Here is a 6,000-nt window from a genome sequence, read left to right on the forward strand (position 1 = left end):
CTGAGGACATTAAGCGGGAGGGGCCACATAGAGAGGCTGAAGTGGTCAGGTGGTTATGGGATTGGGGTTCGAGTACCAGCCAGAAGTGCTGACGTCAAGAACGGGGAGGGGCCACGTGGACAGCCCCAGGTGTTTCGGTGGTAAATATTTTGGGGCCCAGGACCAGCTGAGACTGCTGACGTCATTAAGGGTTGGGTACATGTGGCCAGCCAGAAGTGGTAATGAGGTCGATTGGTTTGGCCTGTCCCAGGAACAACCAGAAATCTTCACGTAGACCAGGGCTGCCTCCCAGATCAACTATTGGAAGTGGTCAAGAGTAAAGGCTTTTAGAGCCAGGAGAATACATTGGAGGATCCCAAGAGGTCGGAAACTGCGAAATGTCCTGTGGTCCATACTCTGTAAGGCAGCCAGTAAGTACCTCTCCTCACGGAAGGACAGTACCCCAGTCATTAAGTAAAAAGCTGGCTCTCAGTTCACTATAAAATTTAAGTGACCATTGAGGGGTCTATCCTTTTCTCCCAGTTTGGAAAGTGTTTTCAGGGCCTCAACACTGCTGTTTCCAGGAAATCAAAGCCCATATGCAGGGCTGTCAGAGTCGTAGGTCACTGCGGGGTGTGATGCCCCCAGGTTGGGGACCATGGGGGATCCCAACTCATGGACACCCAGGGTTGTCTTAAAAAGGTGCCGGGGTGCACTGCTGGCCACTATCCCACCGGAAAGTGGCAGTCTGTGAGCAGAAGGTTACCTGGGGCTGTGGGTGTTAGGCCCTTAAGCCAACTTCCAGAGATTGGGAAATCACCCCTCTTTTAATGAGCTAAGCGCCAGCCAGTGTGGCTCATTGGTGAGGTGAACCAGGGGCGGGGTTACAGCGGTAAATAGTCACATGAGCAAGGTTTGGGAAACAGTAACCAGTTTTAAGTGTTCATATCCGCAATGGGGGGTGCCAGGTGGACAGTCAGAAGGGCTGAGGTGACCAAGGATATGGTAAGGCCCAGGTGAACAGCCGGAAGAGCTCTGGTAAATTAAGGGATGTGGGTCAAGGACATGCAGGAAGTTCTGACGTCCTTATGGGGCAGGGGCAATGTATAGAGGCTCAAGTGGTCATGTGGCTGTAAGTTTGGTGCCTGGAGACCAGCCGGAAGTGCTGATGTCATTAATGGGGAGGGGCCACATCGAGAGGCTGAAGTGGTCAGGTGGTTTTGGGATTGGGGCCCTGGTACAGGCCGTAAGTGGTGACGTCATCAAGGGGAGGGGCCACGTGGATAGCTTGAGGTGTTCAGGTAGTTAAGATTTTGGGGCCTATTACCAGCTGAGACTGCTGACATCATCAATAGATGGGGCCACATAGATATCCAGAAGTGGTATCGAGGCCAGTTAGTTGGCTTCTCCCAGTGAACCACCTTTAATCCTCAGGTGGACCAGGTCAGCCTCCCAGGTTAATAACTAGAAGTTGTCAAGTGTACAGGCTTGTATAGCCAGGAGAATACATTGGAGGATCCCAAGGGGTCAGAAACTGTTGAACATCCTGTAGTCCATACTCTGGAAGGCAGCGAGAAGGTAGCTCTCTTCTCGGAAGGACGGTTCCCCAGGAATTCAGCAAAAAGATAGCCCTCAGTTCGCCACACAGTTTAAGTGACCGTGGAGAGGGCTGGTCTTTTCTCCCAGTTTGCAACGGGTTTTTACGGCCTCAACACTGCTGTTTCTCAGATTTTAAAGCCCATATACAGGGCTATAAGAGTCCCAGGTCACTGCATGTTATGATGCCCCAGGTTGCGGAATATGAGGGATCCCACAACATGGACACCCAGGGTTGTTTTAAAGGAGTGCTGATGGAGCACTGCTGGCCACCATCCCACCGGGAAAGAGGCAGTCTGTTATCAGAAGGTTGCCTGGGACTGTCGATATTAGGCCCTTAAGCCAACCTACAGAGATTGGGAAATCACCCCTTTTCTTATTATCTATGCGCCAGCTAGTGTGGCTCATTAGAGAGGTGAACCAGGGCCTTGGGAACAATGGAAATAGTCCCAGGAACAAGGGTTGGGACCCGGTAACCAGTTTAAATTGTTTCTATCCACAATGGGGAGGTGTCAGTCGGAGAGTCAGAAGAGCTGAGTTGACCAGGGATATGGTCAGGCCCAGGTGAATAGCCAGAAGAACTCTAGTAAATAAAGGGCTGGGGATCAGGGACAGGCAGGAAATGCTGAAGTCGTCAGGGGGAGGGGCCACCTGTAGAGGCTGAAGTGCTCAGGTGCTTGTGTTTGGGGCCCTGGGACATGCTGGAAGTGCTGAGGACATTAAGCGGGAGGGGCCACATCGAGAGGCTGAAGTCCTCAGGTGGTTATGGGTTTGGGGCTTGGGGACCCGCTCAATTGCTGACATCACTAAGGGGGAGGGGCCACATAGAGAGGCTGAAGTGGTCAGGTGGTTATGAGATTGGCGTTCAGGTACCGGCTGGAAGTGCTGACCTCATGAAGGGGGAGTGACCACATGGACAGCCCCAGCTGTTTAGGTGGTCAATATTTTGGGGCCTAGGACCAGCTGAGACTGCTGACGTCATTAAGGGTTGGGTACATGTGGCCAGCCAGAAGTAGTAACGAGGTCGATTGGTTGGGCTTGTCCCAGTGAACAACCAGAAATCCTCACGTAGACCTGGGCTGCCTCCCAGATCAACAATTGGAAGTGGTGAAGTGTAAAGGCTTTTACAGACAGGAGAATACATTGTAGGATCCCAAGAGGTCAGAAACTGCAAAATGTCCTGTGGTCCATACTCTGTAAGGCAGTGAGTAAGTAGCTCTCCTCACGAAAGGACAGTTCCCCAGTCATTAAGCAAAAAGCTGGCTCTCAGTTCGCTATAAAATTTAAGTGACCATGGAGGGGTCTGGTCTTTTCTCCCAGTTTGGAAAGTGTTTTCAGGGCCTCAACACTGCTGTTTCCCGGAATTCAAAGCCCATATGCAGAGCTGTCAGAGTCGTAGGTCACTCCGGGGTGTGATGCCCCCAGGTTGGGGACAATGGGGGATCTCACTCATGGACACCCAGGGTTGTCTTAAAAAAGTGCCGGGGGTGCACTGCTGGCCACCATCCCACCGGAAAGAGGCAGTCTGTGAGCAGAAGGTTACCTGGGGCTGTGGGTGTTAGGCCCTTAAGCCAACTTCCAGAGATTGGGAAATCACCCCTCTTCTAATGAGCTAAGCGCCAGCCAGTGTGGCTAATTGGTGAGGTGAATCAGGGTCGGGGTTACAGTGGTAAATAGTCACATGAACAAGGTTTGGGAAACAGTAACCAGTTTTAAGTGTTCATATCCGCAATGGGGGGTGCCAGATGGACATTCAGAAAGGCTGAGGTGACCAAGGATATGGTAAGGCCCAGGTGAACTGCCGGAAGAGCTCTGGTAAATAAAGGGATGGGGATCAAGGACAGGCAGTATGTGCTGACGTCCTCATGGTGCAGTAGCCATGATTAGAGGCTCAAGTGGTCAGGTCGTTGTGGGTTTGGTGCCGGGGGACCAGCCGGAAGTGCTGATGTCATTAATGGGGAGGGGCCACATTGAGAGGCTGAAGATGTCAGGTGGTTTTGAAATTGGGGCCCTTGTACAGGCCGTAAGTGCTGATGTCATCAAGGGGAGGGGCCACGTGGATAGCTTGAGGTGTTCAGGGGGTTAAGATTTTTTGGCCTAGTACCAGCTGAGACTGCTGACGTCATCAGGAGTTGGGGCCACATCGATAGCCAGAAGTGGTAAGGAGGCCAATTGGTTGGCTTGTCCCAGTGAACCACCAGAAATCCTCAGGTGGACCAGGTCAGCCTCCCAGGTAAATAACTGGAAGTTGTCAAGTATATAGGCTTGTATAGCCAGTTGAAAACATTGGAGGATCCCAAGAGGTCGGAAACTGTTGAACATCCTGTACTCCATACCCTGGAAGGCATTGAGAAGGTAACTCTCTTCTCGAAAGGACAGTTCCCCAGGAATTCAGCAAAAAGCTGGCCCTCAGTTCTTCACACAGTTTAAGTGACCTTTAAGGAGCTGGTATGATACCTTTAAGGAGCTGGTATGATACCTGTATTAAAAGGTTAAAGTCTCAGAGCTCAAAAAAACAGACCGGGGAAATGGGCACTAGTGTTTTTTAAACACTTGACATATGTTGTAGAACTTTCTCATCTCTACTGCATGCTGAGATACTGAGATTTTGTATTCAAAGCGCAGTGAAAGGTAGGGTAGTATTTCAAGTAGTAATAATTCACGCTTGAAGAGCTGCTATCCATAGAAAACGCCGTATAAACACTTGGAATTCACAATGAATGAGCTTGAATCACTGGATAACAGTGATTCAAACTCTGAGAATTAACAATGATAGATGTGAAGTCTTTAGGAATTTGCTTGCAACACTAAGTATACATATTCAGAGTCTTAATTTCTGAAGGACACTGTTTAATCACTGGGAAATCGTGTTCAAAGAGCTGAGAAGTGAGTGCGTTACTTTTTACATTTATAATTCAGTTTCAATGTGTTGATGTTTTTGGAAGAAGGTTAAACACTTAAACATTCTTTTTCATAGGGCTCAGATACCTGTACAAAAATGTTCAAACTCTCAGAAATCAAAACGACAGACAAGGGAAATGTCTAGGAATGCGTCTGAAACACTTGGAATACCTTTGTAGAAACTTAATACCTCTAGTGCATGTTGAAACACTGAGAGCTTGTATGCAAAGCACTGTGAAAGGTAGGATTGTGTTTAAAATAGTAATAACTCACGTTTGAAGAGCTGGTATATATGGAAAAACGCTGTTTAAACACTTGGAATTCACAATGAATGAGCTGGAAATCCTGGAAAAAACTGAAACAAACTGAACATTCACAATGATTGCAGAAATATTTAGCAATGTGCTTGAAAAACTAGGAATACATTAGGAAAGAACCTTAATATCTGTAGGACAATGTTTAATTACTGGGAAACCATGTTCAAAGAGCTGAGGACTGAGTTGGATACTGGTTACAATTATAATTCAGTCTAAATGAGTTGGTGTTTTTGGAATAAAGTGGGTTCAACATTTAATTCATTTTCATAGAGCGAATGTAACAGAAAGAAAGTATTCAAAACTATGAGAAATCCCAGTGGTAGGCTAATGATTAAAGTAGTAATAATTTATGATGAAGGAGCTGGTATATGTGGAAAAACACTGTATAAACACTTGGAATTGACAATGAATGAGCTTGAATCACTGGACAACAGTGAGTCAAACTCTGAGAATTCACAATGAGATGGGAAATATTTAGGAATGTACTTGAAACACTAAGAATACATATTCATAGAGCTTCAATATCTGAAGGAACACTGTTTAATCACTGGCAAATTATGTTCAAAGACCTGAGAAGAGAATGCCATAATTTTTGTATTTAAACATCAGACTCAATGTGTTGGCTTATTTGAAAGAACGTTTGTTAAACACTTAAACATTCAGGTTCGTAGGGCTCACACACCTGTATGAAAATGCTTAGTCTCAGAGCTGAAAATGACAGACCAGAGAAATGTCTAGGAATGAGTGTGAAACACTTGATATACGTTTGCAGAACCTTAATATATCTAGTGTATGTTGAAATACTGAGAATTTGTATTCAGATATTTGTGAGTAGGGCTAAGGTTAGGGCTAGGGTTAGTATTAGGGTTAGGGTTATGGCTATGGTTAGGGTTGGGTTAGGGCTAGTATTAGGGTTAGGTTGAGGGTTAGCGTTAGGGGTAGGGTTAGTATCTGGGTTAGGGCTAGCATTAGGGTTAGGGTTAGGGCCAGGGTTAGGGTTAGGGTTAAGGATAGCATTAAGGCTTGTGTTAGGGATAATATTAAGGTTAGGATTCATGATAGGGATAGGGAGTGGGTTATGGGTAGAGTTAGGGTTAGGGTAGGTTAGGGTTAGTGTTAGTGTTAGAGTTAGGGTTAGGGTTAGGGTTAGGGTTAGGGCTACGGTTAGGGTTAGGATTAGGCTTAGGGTTAGGGTTAGGATTAGGGT

This window comes from Plecotus auritus, assembly GCF_963455305.1.
Source record: "Plecotus auritus genome assembly, chromosome: 1".
NCBI classification, from domain to species: Eukaryota; Metazoa; Chordata; class Mammalia; order Chiroptera; family Vespertilionidae; genus Plecotus; species Plecotus auritus.